This window comes from Saimiri boliviensis, chromosome 2 (assembly GCF_048565385.1).
Source record: "Saimiri boliviensis isolate mSaiBol1 chromosome 2, mSaiBol1.pri, whole genome shotgun sequence".
Lineage (NCBI taxonomy): Eukaryota > Metazoa > Chordata > Mammalia > Primates > Cebidae > Saimiri > Saimiri boliviensis.
The window spans coordinates 117,831,103-117,856,794 of record NC_133450.1 but is presented as its reverse complement, the minus strand read 5'-3'; the positions used below and the strand labels follow the sequence as shown (position 1 = coordinate 117,856,794).

Here is a 25,692-nt window from a genome sequence, read left to right as displayed (position 1 = left end):
ACTTGCAATAATGAGGGTCCCTCCCCTCTCTGACTTAGATGTCAACAGATGCTGAGGGGGGAACTGAAAGAAAAGATAAACTAATCCAGAGTTATAGTTAGAAACTTCTCCACTCTTTTCTCAACAACTGATAGAGTAAATAGAAAACCAGCAAAGACATAGAGGAACTCAGTGAAAGCATCAATTAGTAGGATTTAATTGACTTTAATAGAACATGCCACCTAATAACAGCAGGTATACATTATTTTTATACATATTAAAGATAGACTATATGCTGGGCCATAAAGCCTCAACTTTAAAATAACTGAAGTCATGCAAAGCGTGTTCTGCTTCCACCCACCAAGTCTTATATTAGTCCATTGCACACTGCTATAAAGAATTACTTGAGACTGGGTAATTTATAAAGAAAACAGATTTAATTGACACAAAGTAAGGAGGCGTCAGGAAACTTACAATAATGGCAGAAGGCAAAGGGAAAGCAAGGCATGTTTTACATGGCAGCAGGAGAAAGAGTAAAAGGGAGGAGCCACAGATTTATCAAGCAACCAGATCTTGTGAAAATTCTGTCACAATAACAGCAAGGCGGAAGTCCGTCCCCATGATTCAGTTACCTTTTACCAGGTCACTCAGTCAACACATGGGGATTACAATTCAAGATGAGGTTTAGGTGGGGACACAGGGCCAAACTATATCAAGTCTTTTCCATAGGCCTTCACCAAGTGTCCCCAGAAATACTGGGAGCAAGGCAGGAGAGCTGCAAATGGCCCCTCATATACATACACACATAGTCAGGCACAGGCATTCAATGCCTGGTAGTCTGAGGATGGAGAGTAGAAGTGAGAGAAACTCTTCTGGCGCTCTGTCTTGCAATGAGTGCAACCAGTGGGCTCCTATTGCTGCAAAGGGGAAAAAGAGCTCAAGAAGTTTCCCCATATTAAGTGTAGGTATGTGGATCTTGCTAGTGAAGAATGAAGGCAACACAAGAGAACTCAGAAATGGACTCCAGCACACAACTCCAAAGCCCTGGGAAAGGGAATGCATTAAACCTGCACTTAATCATTTGCAGACTCTGCTGAATTAAATCTTACTGAAGCAACAATATGGCCCAAACCTAGCTCAATTCAAAATAGGTTGACTCAGTGCCCACACTAGCAGGATGACAGAGAAGGAAAAAACACTCCTCTTGGCACAAATATTATTTGTGTCAGTCTCCACATTTATCTTACACGGAATATACAGCATTCAGTCAAAACTATACAACATGCAAAGAAACAAGGCCCATCATTTAAAAAAAATGAGAGTCAAAAGAGCCAGATTCAGATATAGTCCAAATATCAAAATAGAAATTTTTTTAAGCAAATAGTCACAGTAAGACATTAAAGAATCTACAAGTAAAAGATACAGATGAGCAAATGGAAAATTTTATTAGTGTAATGGAAACTATATAAAAGTTCCAAGTGGAAATTCTAGAACTAAAACAGATAATGCCATCAGAATTCTTTCCATACATTTATCAGCAGACCAGATATAGAAGAAGAAAACACCAGTGAACTTAAAAGACATGCTAGTAAAAATTATCCAAACTGTAATGCAAAGAGAAAAAAGGTGTGAAAAAATGTAGCATCTAAAAATATGAGGTGGAATATCAAATGATTTAACAAAAACATAACTGGAGTTCCAAATAAAGAAGAGAGAAAATGGAGCAAAAATTTTTGAATAAATAATAATTGAGAATTTTTCAAAATTGATAAAGACATCTGTAGTTCCAAGAAGCTCATTAAACCCCAAGCAGGATAAATACAAAGAAAACCACACCGATATGCATCATAGTCAAAGCGCTAAGAGTCAAATGTAATCTTGAGAGCAGCCTGAAGAAAAAAATCACACTTTATACCCAAGTGAACAACAATCTGAATGAAGTATGACTATTCATCAGAAACAGTGGAGAACAGAAGAAAATGGACTAACGTTTTCAAGTTCTGATAGAAAAAACTGTCAACCTACATACTAAATTCAGTGAAAATATTCTTTATGAAGGAAGGAAAATAAAGAAATTGTCAGATAGATGAAACCTGAAAAATATGTCTCTATCTGACCTGTACCACAAGAAAGGCTAAATGAAATTCTTTAGTCTGAAAGGAAATATCAAAGAAAAACTTGTTCTGCAGGAGGAAACAAAGAACATCGAGAGAGAGAGAGAGAGAGAGAGAGAGAAAGATGTTGATGAATATAAAGGATTTTTCTAAAATTAGTCTGATGTTATGCATACTTGTATAATGTGCACAGACAAATATATACATAGAAAATTTTTAAATATTTTAAATCCTTTAAAATTATTTTAATTACATCAATATATTTTAAAACTCAAATATAGCTATACCTATACCGTTTCAAATAGAGCTAGGTAGACATAGATATATGTAAAACTTTTTAAGGAACCATTATTGATTGTTTAAAGTCTAAATTATGTTATGGGGCTGAAAGCCTGGGTCAAAATAGAATGTTTGACAGCAAAAGCATGATGGGCAGACATGGCTCATAATTGGAAGTATAGTGGTTTAAGGTTCTTGCACTAATTATGAAGCAGTAGGTTTTAAATAGGCTATAAAAAGTTAAAGATGAATATTTTAATGACTAGAGCAACCACTAAAAAATAATACCAAGAGGCATAATCTTAAAGTAGAAGAGATTTAACAGAATATTAAAATATACTCATTTCACCTAAGAAGGCAGGAAAGGAAAAGCAGATAAACAAGAAGCAAGTGAGACAAAAAGAAAACACATACCAAGATAGTAAGCTTAAATCCAAACATATCAACAATTAAATTGAATGTAAATGGACTAATGCTGTGCTATGGGGCTTAAAAGACAACTGTGCAAGTCACAAGCCATAAACCTTGGCAGTGTCTGCATGGTGAGAATTCTGCAGGCTCACTAAGTGCACAAAGTGAGCATGCTTTCCTCCAACTAGATTTCAATGTCTTGGACAGTCTTAGGGCCCAGGCAGAGACTGGTTGCAGGTGCAGAGCCACTGCAGAAAGCCCACACTAGGCCAATGCTTAGTTGAGCCATGGGAGCAGGGCCATCCCCATGATGTCAGCCACCGGTATGCAGTGTCTGCATGGAAGAGCTGCAGACACAAGAGCCCAACTCATCAAATTGTGTGGCTGTGTCCAGCAAAGCCATGGGGGTCAGGCTTCCCAGAGCCTTGGGGCCAAGCCCCCACCCCAGTATATCCAGAAGATGAGACATGGAGTCAAAGATATTGTTGCCAAGATTTAAGATTTAATGTTGTTTACCCCATCGGGTTTGGGATTTACTTGGAAATTGTTACTTCTTTCTTCTTGCCTAAGTTTATCCCTTTTAGAATAGAAATGTATGTCCTTGTGCCTGTCCCAACATTATATTTTGGAAGCATGTAACTTGTCTGATTTCATAGGCTCACAGCTGGAGGAAAATTTGCTTAAGCATCAGTCATGCTTTGAGTCTCACCAATTTTGGTGAGACTTTGAACTTTAGACTTCTGAGTTGATACTGAAACAAGTTAACATGTTTGGAGCCATTGGAATTGAGTGAATATATTTTCTATATAAGAAGAACATGAATTTTGGAGAGCCAGAAACAGAATGCTATAATTTAAGTGTGTCCCTTCAAAATTCATTTGTTGCCAATATGGTAGTATTAAGAGGTGGGGCCTTTTACAGGTAATTAAACAGACCACAAGAGCTCCTCCCATGTGAATGGGATTAATGCCCTTATAAAATCAGCTTCACACAGTGTTAGGCTGGTTTGTCCTTCCATGTTCCAGAAGGTAAGGATGCTGCAAGAAGACCCTCACCAGATGCTGGCACCTTGATCTTGAACTTTCCAGCCTATAGAACTGTGAGACATAAATTTCTGTTCTTTGTAAATTACCCAATCTCAGGTATTTTGTTATGGCAGCACAAAACAAACTAATATGTGCTCCAGTTAAAAGGCAAAAATTGTCAGACTGGAGGAATAAAATAAGAAAACAAAAATGAGTCCTAACTACATATATGCTGCTTACCAGAACATGCTGAAAAGATTAAGACACAGACAGACTAAAAGTAAAAAGATGGAAAAAGTAAATTATATAACCACTAAGTATAAGAATGCAGATGTGGTATATTAGTGTCAGAAAGAAGACTTTAAAAAGTATTAGCAGATAAAAATGATATTTCCTAATGATAAAATTAATTCACAATAAGGCATAATAATCTTAAATGCATATGAAACTAATAACAAAGTCCCCAAATATATAAATAAAAAATTTACAGACATAAATGAAGAAATGGACAAGTCCACAGTTGGAGATTTAACACCCCTCTCTCAGTAACTGATAGAACAAGTATAAATTTGTAAGAATATAGAAGATTTGAACAATATCAACAATGTGGCCTAAAATATTTTTATGGAACATTCTACACAACAACTGCAAACTACACATTCTTTCCAAGTACAAATGGGTCATTCACCAAGATAGATCATAAGCCATTAAGCAAGTCTTAGTGAACTGCAAAGGATCAAAATGATAGAATATGTTCTGTGATCAGAACAGTATTAAGTTAGAATTAAATAACAATATGATATCCAGGAAACCTCCAAATATTTCAAAATGAAATAATAGACTTCTACATAACCCAAGGGTCAAAGAAGAAATCTCAAAGGAAATTAGAAGCCTATTAAGCCTCAACAGACTTTACATCTTAGTGGGAATGAGATTATCAGATCATTTCAGAGAGCAGGTTTTAATTAGTAGAACATAAATGAGGACTTGGAGGAGCTGTGCACCAGAGAAAATACACTAAACATAGAATTAGAAGACTTGATGCTGTTACATACTGGCCATAAGAAAGTTTAAAAACATACTAGAGAATGCATTTCTCATCTGAAAATAGGAATGAAAGCATTTGCTACTTAATACCTTTGTGAAATTTAAATATAATGCCAGCAAAATCACCTTTCAGGCCGGGGGCTTGGCCCATTGCAGTAGATGTTCAACAAACATGAGTTAGATGAAAAAGGTAGCTTGGGGCTATCAGAAGCAAGCTTTATAATTTTGCCTCGAGCTCACTCAAGCAAGAAAGAGAAATAAGTATGTTAGTTACATGTGAGGATTTCAAGTCATAGCTAACTAGCCCATAAAAAATTATTTAAGGATAGTGCAGGGGAAATAAAAGTAAATAATTGGAGGGAACTAGGAGTTGAGAAAAGAGAGAATGTGTTCATATTCTTCCATGCTTTCTCTTAACTGAACCAATGCATTCCAGCTCCTTAAACAAATAGTATTTCCACTTCACTGCTATTTACAGCCATAGCCTAAAGCACAAAGATCAGACTCAGCATCTGATTAAACTAAGTTTTATAAAGAATGACAAAATAATTGGTAAAAACATTTCAGCTTGGGTATGTAAAATAGAAAAAAACAAAGTAGCAAATGTTCAAAGCACAATGGGTTTTAGGGAACAACACTGTCTCTTCTCTTTGGCATTTCTCTAGGATTCATATCTTGGCTGGGTGACAAAAAGCTGTCCATCAGCTGCAAGCCTGAGCCTATCAGCCTTACAAATCAGAGTTAATAAAAGTCAATCAGTGATGGTTTAACTTGCTTGCTACTGCCTGAAGCAGGATTCAGCCCCGATGTCTGTCATCTACTTAGAAAACACTTTCTATGGCCACCTATAATTCTAAAAATTTACTCATCTGATGTCTATAGCTGGGAAAATGTTATTTATATGAATATATACATGGCCAACACAGATGCATATGAACCCCGTGCAGTTAAATGCACAGATAAAAACTTAACCCTCTACAGTTATAGATGCCTAAAAGATGTAGTTTTCTTTAATCAATTTTTAAAAATCAGTCTTTTTACCTCAAAGTTTTGTCCTATACCTACATGTTTCTCAGTATGAATGGCACTTAGTGTCATAATTGCCTTTACGGGTATGTTGGTTTGTGACATTTCCAATAAATTAAATATGTGTTGATGTATTCGTTGCCCAATTTCTGATGACAATGTCCACCAAGATTATGACAGTGGATCTAAAATTTGCAAACTACTAGAGCTGTTGTTCAGTCCTGTCAGTTCCAAGTCTGTCTACACAGGCAACAACAGAACTTTCTGCCTCAAGCAGGAGCAAAACATGTGTCTATTCAGTGCTCTGAAGGGCCAGATAGGAGAGAATCAGGAGTAAATAAAAATCTGGGAGAGTCTGCAAGGACAAATATTAATTCGAGAAAAGTTCTCTTCTAAACGCAGATCCCTTAGGTTTCAAGACAAATTTAAAATCTGAAGGTCATGTCAAACAGAATCAAGGTAAAGAAAATTTGCTCATTCACTCACTCAACAAACATTTACTGAATGATGGCTATATGTCTGTAATGTCTGTGCTTTTAACAAATATGTGAGCCACAGATGGATTTTTAATATACATTAAATCAAATTAAATATATGTATAATTTAAGTATTAAAGTTTCAAAAGGTGCAATTAATTTTTATGATATTTTTAACCCAATATATCCAGATATAGTCATTTTCACATGACATGAAAATATTTATTAATGAGATATTTTACATCATGATTCTAACCAGCCACATTTCAAGTGCTCAGAGCTGTATGTGACTAGTGGCTACCATATTGAATGGTGCCGTTCTAGATTCTAAGGTAAAGCAGTGAACAAAACAACTACCCTGGTGGAGATTAGTCTTTGTGGTAAAGACAGATAGTAAACAGATTAATGTAAGATGTCAGGTTATTAACATGTTCTAAAAGGCTATATGCAATCTGGCCCCATTCAGCTCTCCAAAATCATTGTCATCAACATCATCATCATCTCCCACTGCTCCCCCTGCACTCACCAGATTCCAGACACACAGCCCATCCTACCCTTCACAGAGCAAGCCTGACAAGCACATGGTATCTCCAGTTTTTCCATCCACCTGGAACATTCTTCCCCAAGTTTCTTTAAAAACTTTAAGGAACAATGTACATAATCATAAACAGGCCTAGCGCAGCGGTCACACCTGCAATCCCAGCATTCTAGGAGACTGAAGTATGGATGGCTTGAAACCAGGAGTTCAAGACCAGCCTGGGCAACATAGTGAGACCTTCTCTCTACAAAAAATACAAAAGTTAGCTGGACATGGTGGCACACAGCTGTAGTCCCAGCTACTCAGGAGCCTAAGGTGGGACAACCACTTGAGCCCAGGAAATCAAGGAGGCAGTGAGCCCAGATTGTGCCACTGCACCCTATCCTGGGCAACAGAGTGAAACCCTGTCCCAAATAATAATAATTAATAATAATAACAATAATAATGATACAGCTATTGAGTGTTTACTATGCACACTAGATACATTTTTCCCAAACTCCATAACAAAATAACACAATAGGTACTATTAATACGTACATTTTTTCAATAAGTAAACTACCCTTTACATAGGTTATACTTACTTATTTAACCAATTCCTCAATTGCTGTATTTGTTTTTGCATTTTTAAACTTTATGCTCAGTTACTTTTGCCTTAGGATTGAGGTGGAGTTGCTGAATCAAAAACTAGGGGCACTTTGAGGCTTCAGGGATATAGTGTTAAATTACTCTGTAATATTCTTGATACCAATAAAAGACCCACCCGATGGTATCAGCAACAACGCATGTCTCTTTCAATTCAGTACTTTTATTTTATTTTATTTTATTTTATTGAGATGGAATCTCACTGTTACCCAGGGTAGAGGGCAGTGATAGGATCTTGGCTCACTGCCGCCTCTGCCTCCCAGGTTTAAGCGATTCTCCTGCTTCAGCCTCCCTAGTAGCTGAGATTACAGGCATCTGACACCACACTCGGCTATTTTTTGTATTTTTAGTAGATATAGCGTTTCACCATGTTGGTCAGGCTGGTCTCGAACTCCTGGCCTCAAGTAATCTGCCCATCTTGGCCTCCCAAAGTGCGGGTACTACACGCATGAGCCACTCTACCCAGCCATTTTTATTATTTTTAATCTTTAGTAGTTTGAGATAAGAAAGATAGCTTTTCAATAATGTTTTGAATTTTTTCATTTATTAGATTCTGTGTGAGAATAACATTTTTCATGTTTATTGAAAAATTTTATTTCTCCCTTTTAGCATTCTTGAACCTCCTGTTATTTTTTAATTGATGTTCATCATTTTCTCATTGTTAACAAGAGCAATGCTAGAATAGAGATTTTAACAATTTGCTTATGTTTTTATGTTGCAAATATTTCTTCCTACTTTATCCTTTTGTCTTTTAATTTTATGTTTTAAGTTTGTTTGTGATTTTCTTTATGATTTTTCTCTTTGTTGGTATGCCTTAAAATCCTTTCCCAAAAATTTTAGAAATTCTTCTTTATCCTGTTCTCTCAAGATGCCCTGCTGAGAAGCCTGGGGCAATTGTGGAAAAATTGTTTTCTTAGGTTTGAGACACTGTTCACTCCCAGTGCATTGCAGAAGGGCTTACCTGCTGATGTGTTTAATTCTCCCCTTTCTTCGACTCTTCTTTCCTGCTTGCCCATAACGCCCATGGAGCGTTTGTGCCAGAGCAACCCCATTGTGTGTCACTTTAGAATTAAGCTTCCCTCACCTTCCAGCAGTGCATTAGTCTCATGCACTCACCTTAGGTCATTGCACATTTGCTAACTATCTGACAGATTTTTTGATAAGTAACAGAGATGGAGACAGGCTTAGTATAGGAGAGAAAGCATTAAATTAGAAGTCAAATCCCCACCTGCTAATTCAGCTTCTGCTGTTAACTACCTGGGTCCTGACCCTTAAGTTCTTTGGACCCATCATTTCTTATAAGATGAAAGGTTGGTGCAATGACCTCAACTGCATTGAAAGGCTAACATTTCTCACTTATTGCTATGATGTGAGTCTTCTTTTTCATCTGACTTTGCAAGAAACATATTCCAAAGTACAGAGAAGACAATCTAATAAAATGAACCACATTATGAGAGTTTCTGGAATAAATAATTCTGAATCAGACTCAATGGTCTAACTTTCTGCTTTTTAAGGTTTCTGTTGCATGATAACTCTAGGAAAATCAGCTTCTCAACAGGCCAAAAAATACTTATCAGTGAGGAAAAATAATCAAGGCTTAAAAACGTCTACATATGATGATCAATTCAAACAGGAAATCACTTCTAATTTAGAAATATTACAAGTAATAGAGAGTTGACTTTTTGCCTGAATTAGAAATAACAAAATTTACTGGGCTTGGAGTCATCAGTAAAATATTAAGCGTCTCTTTCATATCCTACCAGAGGAATAATGACCTGCTTCACTGGATTTGAACTTACTTTGGACATGAATTTATTGAACCATTTTCTGAGGGTAGAATTCCAGGGCAGAGTTATATGTTAGTAGCTGAATACAAGAGTTGGCTGCCTTTGTCTAGTGTAGAAATGGCCACCTCTTCTAAAATACAGAACAGATTTTCCAGTTCGTTTTGCAGAAATGGCTTTCGTGGGATTTGACAACACAACGGTCATTCATTAATCTAATTGTCTTATGCCATGAAATTATGCTTAATGTTAGTAATGTGGAGACAGTAATATTATAAAATATGAACTGCTAAAAAGTAGCCAGGCATACCCTGGCAATTTCCAACCACTTGACAGATTAATGTCCAATTTTGGTAAATTTTAGACATAGATAAATGGGGCCGTTTAGGAGCAAATGTAATTAGTGTTCAACTTTATTTACCATTGAATTTATAAGTTTATCCCCTAAATATTAATATAATATGTAACAATGAGAAATTATCATAAAAATGACCATCTTTGAAATGGAGAGTCTTTGAAAATTGAACTGTTTAGATGTCGTTTATCTTAGTTTGTAAAAATTTAAAGTCTGTGTGTTTAAGGTATCAAACATTTCCAACAAAGGTCTCAGCCCAGAAAATGCTAGGATGTCCATAATTGATACTTGTGTTTTTTCCCCTACTCTTTCACTTTTTCAGAAGTGACCCAACAGAATATCTTGACATCATTAGTCCCCAAAACTAGTTGTGAATGAAAGAAAGAGAAATTTTTGTCTCTGTGGGAATAAGTAAAGAGAATTTGTCCTTGGTTCATTGTTCCCACAGGTCCTCCTAGTAGATGAAGGTGCCAGATGTTTTAGGATGATTCCACCAGTAGCATCTTCCCTGGCCCCTTCAACTCCTGAACATTTCCTCCAGTCAGAAACAAACCACAAAGTCAATGTGTATGAGCTGGAAAGGCTTTGCTAGGACAGAATTTTTATTATCTTCTCCCCTTCCCTGAAAGTTATTTTACTTACAAATTGATTTACTAGGGAAAATGACACCTAGCTGTTAGATGCCATGGGACTCAGTACATTTGCAATCACTGTACTCCAGTGTATCTTTCAAATCCTGCCATCACCTTGTCTTAAATGAATGCAGCACATAATATGTCTTGCAAGGGTCCTCCCAATCTAGCATAGACTAAATATGGCAGAGCCCGCCTGGTGGGGTACTATTTTCCAAGATGGACAAACACATGGAAGCAATAATGAGCAAGGTTCTAGAGTCCCCCTTGGATGCAGGGTGTTCTTAAGGAAGAAGCGGGCCTACTGTGCAGAGCACCACAGCTTGTTATTTTCTTGCTTTCATCCGATCCTTGCCAACTGAGTAACTAAGCATAATAATAATGACTATAATATGTCATTAGGGCTCACATTTATTTAGTGCTGAGTTAAGTGATCTACATTAGTTTTCTGATTCTTCCTCACTACATCCCTACAAAGTTATAGATGAGAAAACTAGTTTTATCTAAGGTGATGCTATTCGTAAGAGATGAAACCATAATTCAAACTAGGATTATCTGGCCCCAGGAACCTAACTGTAAAACACAACAGGAGGTTGGGTAGGGATAATACTGGGAGAAATGCCTGATGTAGGCAACGGGGGGCAGTGGGGAAGACCACTATTTTAAAGTTGGGATTAACCACAGTTGTTGGTATCATTTCCTAAGCTTGTTTAGGTTTGATCCTACTACTTTGATTTAATATTGTTTTCTATTATAAATTCTTAGATGCAGTGTCTTGTGTCAACCTAAGTACAAGATAATAGTGATCATCACACTCAATAGTCCCTTAAGTACCAAATAAACACTGTTTAATTTTTATTACTCAAAAGCCTTTAATTTTCTTTTGCAGTAGTTTGGTCATATATATGCAAATTGAGATTGAAGTGATTGAGATTTCAGCACTGTATTTGTTGTGAACATTTTGAGAAAGTGTTGCTTGGGGCCGGAAGTATCTGCAAAATTGTGAGGTGTCTCTACCTCAGCTGACTATGAAAAGGTAGCCAAATTTTTCAAACCATAGCCTAACCTTTCCTATTATATTGACTACACATATCTCTTAAGCCAGATCTCCAAAGTCAAGGTTGATAGAGCTAAGAGATAATTATCTAGGCCATTTCCACCTCCATTAGAATGATGATGACTACAGTTTTCCACTTTATTTTCAGTACGGAGACTGAGCTCCTGGAAGCCAGAGAAGAGATGCTTAAGTCAGATTTTTAAAAGGAAAATTATTCTTAATCATTCTAGTACAGAAGGTTTGGAGAAATTAGTATTCCCATTGACTAGAGGTGGGCATATGTTGAAGATGTACATGTTCTATGTCCCAAAAATCTACACACCCCCTATTTTTTGGTATGTGACCTGGGGAAAAAAGCATATACCTGTGCACAAAGATTTACATGTACTTATTAAATTAAGTACTGTGTTCCAGTTAAAATGACTGTGATTTAGATCTACATGTGTCACTATTGATAAATCGCAAACATATAATGTAGATGAAACAAGCAAGATACAAAAAAAATGCATAGGGTGTAATATCATTTTCAAAAGGTTAAAAATACCAGTAACATAGCAAATATGCTGTTCATAGTCTCAGAAGTATGTAGCAAAAATAAAAATCAGAAAACATTTATATGCATAAACTTATAACCATTTCCTCGGAGGAGACAGAGAACAAATAAGGATAGAAAAGGAATACACAGTAGTCCTCAGCTATATCTATGAGATTTATTTCTTCTAAGTACACACACGTATCTGAAGTGCAATGTTAAGATTTGATAAAATTGTGTTATGAGTCCATGGATTTTTATTATATGATTCTCTATACTTGTCTGCATGTTTGAAATGTTTCATTATAAAATATATATTTTTAAATCATCCAAGCACGAGAATATTTCTCAGAGGAATCACCAAAGCAAGGAAAAATAAAACATCCCACTCAACTTCTTTCCCCATAAGAAGCCATGAGTTATGGAGCAAAGAATGCCTTGTATTTATGAGGGAGATTCTTTTAAAGGATGCCTCACATTTATAAGTGAATATCCTTGTAAAGATCACTGCTTATTCATCCTAAATTCCAGACAAGAATATCCTACATTGGATTTGGTACAAGCTTATGATCCCAAAAGCATTAAGGTTAGCTCTGCTTAACATTTTATTTCTTAGCAGAACATTTTAGGAATTCTGAGAGAGGATCATCCAGCTCGATCAGGGTGTTACACTGCCTGTGGAGCATTGGGAAGATAAGAGAACTGTGGAAATAAATGATAGAATGGACTGAGCCCTCAGTTTTGCTTTGTTGTTTATCATACTTGTAAGACTGCAGCAATCAGAACATATGTATGCATTTTTCCCTTGAACATCTTTTGAGTGGTAGTTGTGTGAAACAATGATCTGTTGAATTTAATTCACAGATCAAAGAGGAAGGAAATTAACCAACACAGTAAATTGATTATTTCATGGGTGACATAACCAAGGCAATGATTTATCTTAATAAAGGGCAACTTCCCTCTAGTTCTTAACTGAATTCCAGCCAATGCAATAATACTCGGCTGTTAATGACTTTGATGTTGATGTGGAAAAGTGAATGACTGCATAATCACTGAAATGGGACCTCATCACAGTTGGAAACGTTTAAGCCAAATCATTTTGGACTGTGAAAAGAGCCCTGAGTGGTGGATATTGGCTGGGTACCAGATCTTCAGTCTTAACTAAACAGGGCCTGAAAACTTTATCATATTGCACTGCTCTGGCTGGACCATAACTCTGACAGCTCACAGAGACTGCAGTTTAATGTATATGTCTGTGGCCTCACAGAGGAAAAAAAAGAATTCCAGGGCTTACAGCACCGATAATAAATACATGTCTATCAGCATTCAGCTGAAAGTGTAATTAGTTAAATCCGTCTTTGGGAGAGGGAACAGAAGAAAGGAAACAGAAGTCAACTTAAAAAAAAACTGAACCAAAAGCTTATTTTTATACTCCACGTTACTAAATATGGCTTAAGAGCTTGCGAGACAGCGTTAGTCATAGATGGCAGCCTCCACCTCCTCCCCTCCTCCACTTTCCATCTCTAAATAATAAAACGAACTAAAATTAGAGCTGCATTCAAGTATGTTCGCTTGATTATTATTTGAGTTTGAGCTGAGAAGTCTGTGAGGAGAGGGAGCACCCTTGGGAGTTTAAGTGATTCCCTGGTGTCCACATTTTTGATTTCTAAATGGAGAAAAGGAAAACAGCTTTGGTCACAGCCTAATCATCATCACCTAACCCAATAGATTTCCTCTTGGGCTAATCAGATCCTGGATAACATCAACTTCCTAGAGTTAAATTATTACATCCATGTATTATAATGCTAATCTTCAGCCAGTCTATCCACCACACCCCCATTCTCCCCTAGTCTCCACCCTATTCACCCTCTTCTCAACCTCCCGCTGTCCCCAGATGCTCCTAAACATAAGTTTCAGGAACTTGTCTAAGTGAGCCCTATACCAAGTTCTGAAGCCACAGCTTGGTGACCAGGACTTATAAGAAACACAGCCATAGGCATAGCTTGAGGGGCAACAGACACTTGCCTGTTTAAATACCACAGAGCCCCAGGCCCAAGAAACTCAAGATGCCTGATTCTGATCATTTATTTAAAAAAAAAAATCTGTCTTTAGGGGCAAGGATTGTTAAACTGCTCATCCAGGCCTGCAGCTGAGGTTGATTCGGAGCTCAAAGCTGGAAAATGCCCATGTGGCAAGATTAGAAACTCATTTGTGTGGTTTGTGTGGCCTTGCCGGGAGCCTCCTCCTTTTCTCTCCTCTCTCTTAAAATCCAAACCATCATCATTTTATTATTTTAAAGACACCCTTTTCCTGCTAAGTGACATGGCTGCATCCAGGCAGCTTTTCTCCAGTTCATAAATGACTCTCGAAGATTTTATTGCTGTTTAGCAACCTGCTTAGGTGAGATCATCTAGGAAACTTTCAAATAGCCTATATCTTTTTTTCTCTCCTCAAACTGTTATCCTCCATGTGCAAGAAATTCTTTTCTTTTATTCCCTCTCCTCAAATTCAGTCTGAATCCAAGTGCTTTTAATTTTTAGCAGCGTTTTGCAAGCCTGAACTTTCAGGAATATATGTTATGAAAACTCTGAAAGAAAAGACTTTCTTGTCATCAAAACCATAATAATTATGTGTCAAAGATAATTACTGCTTGGTGTGTAATACATCTAATACCAAGTGACAGAGAAAGTAGTCTACTGGCAGACAAGAGTAGCTGCCGGCTGGCTGAAATCTGATATAAAATTAACCACCAGGCTCAAGCTTTCTGTCCACTGGAGTTTCACCAGATAAAGGCCAACTCACCCCCCAAAATAATTCCTAGCAATGGTTAATTTATTTGTGTTTGTTGTTGGGAACTTTTAAAATAAGTGCTTATATTGGTATATGTGTAGAAATTAGTTGTGTCTCTCATAAAAATATAAGACTTTTTCCAAATGCCCAAGTGGCAAATACTGTGGGGATATTATCTGAGGAGTAGAATAATTAATATGACAGCTTAGAACAAATGAGAAGTTTTCAGTAATTGCTAGTAGTTTGGCTCCATGATATCTGAATTTAGAATCTAATACTTATGTAGAAAATCAATGCATTAAAAGCAAAGCATTTAAAGACATGAAGATGGACCACAACACTGCTGGAACAAAGGGCAGTCAAGAGAAACTTTGGGGATGCTACCAAAGTAAAACGTGATGGTCCTTGAGAAATTTCCCTGCATCGGGCTGGGGGATAACTATTTTAAGAAATAAAGCATAAGAATTCTGCTCAAAGGTTCCATTTAGGCAACTTTACAGCAGAAGACAAAGGCCAGTTTGCTTTTTCGTTCAGTTTCACCATAAGCAAAATCAGCTATGCCAACAAAAAGCTGGCTTGAGGCCAGCAAAGGCAAATGGTGGTTACCAGCAGGCAGGGTTGCATGGTTTATGCATAATTTAGGATAGATCTAAATCTTACCTACCTCCTTGCAGCAAAAGCTGTCTTCACAACAGCAGGAGGAGAGAGAGGTCAGAAACTTAGAAGAAGAACTGAGTTTTTGCAAACTGTTCCCTGATTAGTTGAAATCGCAAACAAGACTGCAGACCCTCATCAGCTGACAATGAATGGGCTTCAGTGCCTTGGTACACAGAGGCAAAAGTACAGACATTGATAGGGGACTTTAGTGACCCTCTGAGGTTCCTCTTTGTGAAGTCTAAGACTTAATCCAGCCCAGCATTATCTCTAAGCCTTAAAATGAATCCTATGTGTGCTTGTTTAGTTCCAACTCATCTCTACCAAAAACCCTCCTAGTGCTTAATTGAAATACATCATTTTGACTTAGTGCTAAACAGCTTCTGTACCATTATAGCTGTTCTGCATCAGATAGACTGAAATTCCGTTTTAACTTCAGGAGTTATGTTCTTTAATAGTACTGAAATTGGGGCCAGGCACAGTGGCTTATGTCTGTAATTCCAGCACTTTGGGAGGCCAAGGTGGGCGTCTCACGAGGTCAGGAGATGGAGACCATACTGGCCAACATGGTGAAACCCTGTCTCCGCTAAAAATACAAAAATTAGCTGGGTGTGGTGACTTGTGCCCTTAGTCCCAGCTCTTCAGAAGGCTAAGGAAGGAGAATCGTTTGAACCTGGGAGATGGAGGTTGCAGCGAGCCGAGATCATGCCACTGCACTCCAGCCTGGCAACAGGGCAAGACTCCATCTCGAAAAAAAAAGGACTGAAATTGGAAAAACTACATTTGGCAAGGCTAAGAATCAGAAAATAATTAAACTGATGTTAAGCAGATATACCTAGTAATAATGAATAAAGTTTTTAGATGGAATCTGAATATAGGAAATTAGAATATTTAGCATTAGAAATCTCCTGTTGATAACCATTTATTTTTTAATGAAATATAGCTTTATCATCCTGCTTAGCTGAGGTAGAGTCTCTGGCAAATTTTATGCAAGGCACACTGTACCAACTCAAAAAAAAAAAAAATTAACCACTTCTTGCTGGATAAAAATTCAATGGCCTTTGCACTTAGGTCCTCATTTTTAGTTTCAGTATTTCTGTGAAATTCTCATGTAGCAGTCTATCCTTTTCCTAAGCATCAGCTTGCTTAAGGGCATATGTTACTGGTGGTCTCATTCCTCGATTTGAGAGAGTACAGCATAAATAATTTCCCTCTGTGCCATTCTATAGACCCTAACACATGATCTGACTTGGGAGTGGAGGGAGAGAGAGAAACTGATTTGAACTGCACCCCGGAAGAAATAGCATTTTATATATATTTGGTATACAAATATAAAATTGTGCTGATCTCAAATCTAAAATTAGTGAAAGATTACAAATTTACCTTTCCTCTTCATCTCCAAGATTTTGAGATAGAAACTAATGCTGTCTTCCAATTTGGCTGTTAGCAAGAGCAATTGAGGATGGTGAAAAATAAAATGATGAGACATAAAAAGAATGATATAAAGTGTTCTCAGAAAATAGGAAAAATATTCATATTATTACTTCCATGCTAATGTGTTTAGAAACTTCTTCACAAAACATAACCAGGTATATTCCACTATACTTTCTCAATACAAACTACTGTTCTGAACTCACACTGCTTTTCTGCAGAGTATTTATGAAATAGCTAAGATTGTTTTAAATATCTGACCAAAAAGTATTTTCAACAAAAGAAAAAATAAAATAGGCTTTTGAATATATGTATTGCATATATTTGTGAAAATAATAATATTATATAGACATTTTAAAATTACATCATCCAATAGTATTCTTAGTAAGCCACAAAGTAACACACAGAATTTTTAGCAGTGCTTAAAATGAAAGGTAATGAAAAAAATAGACTATACAATTCAGAAACACAAACACACACAAATAGAACAAAAATAATACAATGACACTAACTGAAATAAATTTTTGACTTTTTATCACATGGATTATTTACAATCTTAACAAATAAAGAATAACCAGCAGCATACCTTATTAATTTTGTTGTATATAGAGTCAGCAAGGTTAAGCTTCTCTAAGCTACATCACTGTGAGCCACTAAGGGTAGATTTCTCTCTGGCAGTCAAAATAGTATTTAAATGTTTTTCCAGGACATATATTTTTTATATAGTCTAGTTTTCAATAGACCAAGTTATTAGATGCCAATTCTCAATTTGTCAAGCATAAGGTATTGTCTCTGTTGGGAGGCCATGGCATGCGTTAGTGTTCCAGCACTCTCCCACCTACCTCGAGTGTGGATCCCCCAACAGGCTTCAGTAATTCATCATTCCTGGCATCCACTTCCTTAAGACATCTGATTGGACTGAAATGATGTAAAGAGAAAGAGAAAATATACAAACTGGAGAAATTCACAAAAATACAACTGGGTTTCTCTTGTTCTTGATGTTACTAAAGAAGAGTGTTCAAATGAAACATATTTATCTTCAGCCACACACAAAAATAAATAACCTTGGAAAATTGTTAAGTAAAAGAAAACCTGGCAAACAATGCAAAAATAACAAATGGTTAAGATGCTTGTTTTTACAAATCAGTGTCACAACACAGTGCAGTATCATGGCTAGCATGTTTTGTGAATCTATGCCTGTCAATACATCATTCAATAAAGAGCAGCAGGGTTTTGGTTAGTGTCTTTGTTTTATTTTCAAGAAAGCAACAGCAATAGTCCTTAGAAGAAAAGTGAGAAAGTGACCAAGGCTGGTGAGTCTTGATTTGTCCCATGCATTGAATGTCTAGGAAATAATTGTGGGTCATCCTAAAGCATAACCTGGGCCACTCATTACTAAAGTGTCCTTTTAATGCTTTTCCTCTCTGATGTGAACTTTTCAACTATCTGGTTTACGGACATCTAACTATCTCATGAGTTACAGGCAACCCTAGAAACTTCCTAAATTCTCTTAATTATTTTCTAAGAATAAGAGGACCAGTGATTCCCATATAACAGCAACTGATATTAGTTCTGCTATACAGCTCATGAAAAAAAAAACTCCCTAAGGGTCAAAAAGATTTAAGTGTTAATAAAGTCCTCTGGGTTTTTAGTAAGAAATGATAGCACAGAGTACCTACTCAAATGCTCTATTTTTAGTACCACTTTTCATCTTTACTTGGAAATGCTTTTGTTTAGAATAATATTAAATATCATCTAACCAGACAGTGACAGGAACATTAATCTGCTTATCCTTGCAGTGAAATGAACATAGTTCATCCATTCTCACACCCAAAATCTGAGCCAAATAGGTGAATGGCTCTGACAGGGAAATGTGGGAGCTTCCCTGATTAATAGCTAAGATGCAAAGTATTTGGAGGAAAAAAAATTAGAAGAATGCATTATCTGGAGACATTTCCTGCCACCAAAACACTCCCTCTTAGGCCGATGACTGAGAAATCCCAGAAGGAATTCTCCCCTGAATGTGGCCTACATCAATGGCACATTTCTGAATTGTCAGGCTGAAAGCCCATCAATAGTCATAAGGAGAAGGATGTGTCCTCATTGGTGGTGTGTTGATGGATCTGATCCAGAACATGAGAGGTGATTCCTGGGTTACTTGAATGCTGGACATATCTGGGTCTGGTGACAGTGCTTATGATTCTAAATCAAAACCATTCTCCCTGCTTCATTCAGTACATTACATAATACGAGTCGGGCTGTCTACATGCATAATTATCACTGCTCATGAGAAACAGACCCAAAAGAATTCTCTGATAATTGTGCTGAAGGAACGAGGGGCTCACAACTGCCAGTGTCAGATACAGACTCTGAAAAATTAAGTTGGACTGAAGGAAAATCAAGCTTCTGCATGGCACATTTCTCAGTAGACTGATACTCTAATCTACTGAAGTCTATTCTTCAGAACCCCAGTTCAAGCCCTACCTCTGCTCATCAGTCGGCACATCATTTCCAGCACTAAACAACATGCTTGTAATTTCCAACCTGACTAGAATTAGCTCCTGAGAGGAGCAAGGAGGAGGAGCTGAGGGGGAAGAAAGTTAGAAAGAGAAATGGTTCAAAAAAGTAAAGTGCTCTTTCTAAATCAGAAACATCTGCTACAGTCATAAATGGCTTTAAGTAGAAATCTGCGACAAGGGGGTCCGTGTAAAAGCAGAAATGAGGCCACCCCTCACTCAAAGTTCCCAGGTAACTGGAACAAGCAGTATCACTATATATTAGAGCAAACTTTTGAACCTGTTTGGTGGCTGACACTTCGCATTTTGTATTTGGATCCTATTACAAAGAACCATGTAGTACTAAGGACCTCTGTGTGTAGTCCTGAATGCCTGAAACACTGGGGCGGGACTTGGCAACTTCACACATACTTGTCGCCATCCATTAATCTCACTGAAGACCCTTCTTACTGAATTCCTCAGGGAGCTTTCCTAGAAGAAGCAAGAAATGAACAGATACTCCTCTCCCTCAGCTCTGATAAATTCACACTCTAACTTAGAAGATCTTCCTAAAGATACAAAAAAACCAGAATGGAATATTACCATTATGAAAGAAATACCAGCTTTCTACCTCTCTGGAGTCTGTATGTGACTCTTTGTAGTTTAGAAAAAATGTGTGGCCCTATGCAGTTTAGAAAAATCCTAACATGGACGTTCTAAAAGGAAATCGTGAGATGCTCAGCCTTACTTGGCTTCTGTGCACAGTCCTCCCAAACCGGCCTTGAGAAACCAAGTCAAAAACTTTTCAATTGAAAAAGCATCATGAATTCTACACTAGTTTTCCCACCAGCACAGAAATGCTTTAGTGATATTTTTAATAAACTCAGTCTTTAGACACACAGATGCACACAAAAACAAACTCCCTTCCTGATTCATGTATTGATTGAAATTTAGAGATTAATAGGGTTCAGCTAACACTGAACCAAACATCTTATATGTATTTGCCTAAATGAGCATCCCCAAAGAAATAATGAAGGACCTTAAAAGCAGCTGGAAGTTTAGTAGTAAAAATAGACATGACTTTGCCACAACTTTTATTAGTGTAGCAAATGTGGAATTACTAGGGAGTGGAGAATAGGAAGAACAGAAAAATAAACCAAGCTTCATTCAATCCAACCCTAGAAGTCTGAATTAGGTGAGTATTGCTTTGCTATAAAATAGCTGGAGAAAAGGAAAGTGGGTAATATAGTGAAATAAAGAGTTTCTTTAAAAGCAAACATCAGATTGCAACCACATCAATCATTCCTTGATCTTAAAAAAATAAATGAGTGCTTTTCTCCACAGTTGGAAATTTCATTACTTCTGTATGTTCCCTTCTTTGTTTATAAGCTGACTAAGAACTCCTGGAAGTTTTGCTTTCGTTTGGGAAGAGGGGTCAGATTTTTGATGGCCCCAAATGTACCCCAGGGATTCTACCCCAAGACTAAAGTTTAACTTATTTTTCCTTCTTTTCTTGGCTTTTTCTTGGAAGGGAACAATAAATATATCTTTCAAATATACCATTATAAAACAGGCTCCCTGCTGTGCTATAGTATCCAAAGAGTTACTCACATTATGGGGTCCTAATGAAATACAGATTTTTAAAACTCACATCTAAAATATCATTTTGCACATGGCTATTTTATTGCATAAGATCCAGTGGCCAGGCAAGCAAATGAGTTATTGTACTGAATTAAAAGAGAGAAAAAAAAAGATAATTTTTTTTTATATTTTGCAAAAAAAAAAAAAAAATTTTGCCTGTTTCCCTTGAATATGCAGTCTCAGAAGCCAGAGGAAAGATTCAGAGAACAACAAATATGATTAATGAAAATAGTGCTAGGAGTCTATTAAAAAAATGAAAATTCTGGAACTAATTAGCTCTGAAAAAAGTACAGTAAGAGAAGCATCACTTACTTGGAAATGACTTTATAGCAAAAGTTCTTTTTACAGAGCCCAGAGTGCCAGCAGAGAAAGAAAAAGGATAATAGATGATAAAGATGAAAGCAAGTCACGTGTTTTTCCAGTGGTAACAAAACACATTTGGTAAAATTCATGGGCTCTGAAACTCTTACTTTAGATACACATGGGATATCAGGAGACCTAAAAGTAAGTTCCCTTCACCTGAAATAACCTGCATGTACTGTTTTTCTCTAACGCTATTTATGGTTGATGTTGTCCTCTGAAATACTATTCTACTCGTTGTGGCACTCAGTTGAGGAATACCTTCAAATAAAGAAGTAAACTCTTTTAGATAAAGTAAGAGGTGTACATGTTGTAAACTGAATTAGGCTTGCAAGGAAACTCTATGTAATTTAAGTGTGTTCTAATTGTGTCTTGCCATGCTGTGTGATTTGATTACAGAGGTAACTTGAAAACAAAAACAAAAACACAGTAATTTCACAACTCAAGGATTTCTTGTTCACTTTTCCGTATCTGGGAATTTGATATGAAGATGGTAGTGCAGTAGAAGAGGAAAGGTAAATCACTTTTATCCTCCTGAAATCTCTCACTCTGAATTTAGTCCCCTCCCCTACCCATCCATTCACCTATTTACCTAGCCATGTGGAGGACAGGCAAAGTAGATCAGCTAGCAAGAAAATAAAGAACCGGGATTTTCCCTCTGGAATCCCCTCCCACACTCTTCGTGGAAGCCTTTCTCCTCTTCTCCTTTCCTTCTCTTTTCTCTACCTAAATAAAATCACCTTTCTGCATCACTTTCTCGGTCCGATATTTACTTTACGAGCATACGGTCCATCTGCAGTGGCCCCACCACTTATTCCTTAAGATTCTTTAAAAAATTAAAAATAAATAAATAAGAAAATAAAGAACCTATGCTTCTCTCCATAGCCGCATCTAGTATAAATAAGTTTTCCTATTTTGCCATTTATTATACATAGAGTTTTGCATGCCCTTCTTCCTTTTTTTCTTAACAAATGTCTGCTTAAGAAGTTTCTTAAACTAAACCGAAAAACCTTTGAGGTTAGTGATGGCCCTTCCCCTGCCAAGGGTGCAGAAGCAAGACAGCTATTGTTTACTTTTCTTTTCCTCCCTCTTCCCTTCCCTTTTTCCCTTCCTTTCTTCATTTCTCTTTCTTTCCTCTCTGTGCTTTTTTTTCCTTGAGGTTTTTTTTTTGTTTTGTTTTTTGGTTTTGGGTTTTCTTTTTTTTCTTTCTTTCTTTCTTTTAAACCAGGGTATAGGATAATCTTATCATTAAGGCAGTATTTCAGTATTTTCTGGTATGGATTAGCCTTACAAAGAAGATCCGGGGAAAAGCTAGTAAATATATTGAATTTATTTGTTAATCACACAGCATACTTCCTTTTCATTTTTTAGTAGAGGCAAATACATTTTTATGGGTATTTTATTTTTGTTATTTTAATACACAATAGGCATTTCAAAGACCAACACTAAATTAGTTATTAAGGAGACCCTTGAACTCTGTTTAGTTTATTAAAGCTATTCTGTAAGACTTCTCTATTCTATATTATTAGTATGCAAACATCCTATTGGCCCATAAAAGGATAAAAAGAGACTGACCTATTTCATTTTAGACAACCAATGGGAAAATCTAAAACCCATAAGTTGATTTTCCTAAATATATAATTTAAAGATGTAAGATAATCAAACTTAAATATTGTCAGAGTACCTCTGGCTGTCTTTCCTTTCTCTCTCCCACACTTTTACTTCTGCTCATATAAGACCAAAAGGCTTCAATGCTTCCTTTTCACTGTTTCATTAGGAAAGAACTCACCTGCTCTTGCCACCTGTGACACAATAAAACTTTTGTTTCCAAATATTGGCAACTCAGTTAGACAAAGCCAGCATTATGTTCCCTAAATTTCAAGGCTTTTTGAAGGAAATTAATTTCTGGATTTTTTATTTTGCTTTGTTTTGTTTTTACAACTACCTTATATTTACATCACACATTTCCCTGAATGCCACAAAGTGCTTTACAGGTGTTAACTGATTCATGATTACAAAGAAGTTGGTGGAAGACACAACATTTTGGTCCCAATGTTAGAAATAAAATTACAGAGAGGTCATCTGTTGCATGAAGTCAGAAAAGTGGCAGGAATAAAAATCTGAGGCTTGTATCACAATTTGTCTTCATTCACTCACTCACCAGAATGGCATGGTATAGAAAAAGTAAGAGACAAAATGGTCAGGTTTGGCACTAACTAACTGAGCTTTACTGGACCTCCCTTTCCTATTTCTGAGAATTTTTTTCTGAAATTTTAAATGTTGGATTATTGAGTTTGGAAGCCCACTAAATTCAAAAGTGGTCATTATGTTTATTCAGCTACGAATATATTTACATACATGTATACATATATACATGCACACATATTTATTTAATTCCATCAAGGTGAAATTCTACTTTCAATTTCTGTTGTAAAAACAAAGCTATTTGGTCATATTAAGAATCAGCAAAAAACATCACTTTCTTTATTTTCTGAAAGAAATATGGTAGGAGGCAATTACCTATACTACTTACAAGCTCAGTTTCTTTCATATATCTTTGTGTTCTACCCTTGCTCTGCTGAAATTGCAAACATTAGCAGTATTGATGTCCTGCCAGCATTGATGTAAAAAGCAAAATATTTTGCAATTATGGTAGTTATTAATACATATTTTTTCATACCTGAGTTTGAGCACTTATAATTTTTAATATGTTCTCTCATATGTTCATTCTTTGTCCAGGAAAAATGTAAAATTTGAGAATTTTTCTGGCAGATTTGTTGGTTTTACTTTTTACTGTATTTTTGGTCCTTTAGGTGATTCCTATGTGTCTGTGAGTGTGTGAGATTATACAACCTGTGCTATTTCCTCATCCCTCCTAGCCTTTCTCACTTGGTTCTGTAATAAGTGAACTTGTGCTTACCATTGACATCAAAACCTCACAATGCGCTGCTCCATTATTCCACAGTGATCACTCCCCTTTCCACCCTGTACTGCAACGCCATCATTGAGACATGTAAGAATCAATTAATGAGAGAAAACAACAAAAGACTTTTTTTCCTTGTTACAAGACTGAGAATCCTGAAGGAATATTATCCTTCCTAGGGCCATATTGAAAATGATAAAAATGTGTTGTCTTTGGTGCAGATGTCAAATGTTTACAAAGGCACAGAATTAATTCAATTGTGTACATGCCACACACTTACACAAACTGTTTATATTAGCGTGAATCGTTTGTTATATGCCCAAGAACGTTTGGGGCACCATTTACAATCAGGGATAAAACTAATCAGAGTAATGTATCACATGGAGTTGCTTTTAGCAACAGTATGGTAACTGAGACCGGAAATAATGAATAATTTTTTTAATTGTTGGTTTTAATTTTGTATATTTCTCTTTTCCCTCCCAGAAGCCTTACATTATACCAAAATGAGAACACAATCTTGTTCAACTTATGACTTTTGAAGAATGCTGAGAAAATCTAAATATAGTGAAAAACAAATGACTGTCACTGATAGCCAGGATAAAATATTTCAACTTTGTTTTTTAGAGGATAAGGTTATTTTACATATCCCAAATTAACCTCAACAGGAAAACTGCCTTTTTTTGGGTAAATCAGGAAAACAGAATGAAATTTATGAATAGCAAGAATATGCAGTCATTTAAGACAATGGACATTCTTTCTGAGATTTTTTTTTAACATCAACTTGAATCGATTAATGAAAAACAGAGGTAGACAAAGCCGAACGGGATTTGTCTTTTTCAGACATATGTATTCTTCCTTTTACGAAGGTCAGCGTGGGGAGAATAAACAGCAGTGAGCAAATACTTTTTTAAAAAAGGATCCTATGCATTACAATTTATTACTAGAAGATGGTTTGTCAAATGAAAATCCATTAGTAATTTTTTTTCCCACAATGATATAACTTTGAAAAATGAACATTATTAAATACAGGAAGTAACCTAATTCACAATGAATTCATCTTCATCATTACTGATAATGATAATCACTCACAAGACATATCCTGATGTCCTTTGCCTATTCGTCCATTAACCAAACTGGCAAATCATCACTTAAATACGTGGATAACCCATAAATATCAGTCATATGGCCCTGTAAGCTATCCAGCTATGTTCCACATTTTTATCTAAAGAATAGGACATTGGTTGAGATTTTTGACATACTCGTAATTTGGGGGACAAAGCTTAAAGAATCATTATAACTTCTACACTTAATTCTAAGTAATTCAGACTGAATTTCTCATACTGTATGTGAGGCAAAAAGAAAAGCAACTTTGATATTTGGGAATTTCACAATTCTGAAATATGTGACACATCAGTTCTTAAAGCAATGATTCATCCTCTAACAAATAATTTAAAAAATGAGTTTATCTATTAAGAGTCAACACATTCCTGTTGACATATAT

At 36.3% G+C, this 25,692-nt stretch overlaps 1 protein-coding gene across 6 annotated transcripts in view; it reads left to right on the top strand.

Moving 5' to 3' along the window:
• Nucleotides 1–25,692, top strand: part of CDIN1 (CDAN1 interacting nuclease 1) — a 1,267,257-nt gene that overhangs the window by 787,812 nt on the left and 453,753 nt on the right. The window lies entirely within an intron of this gene.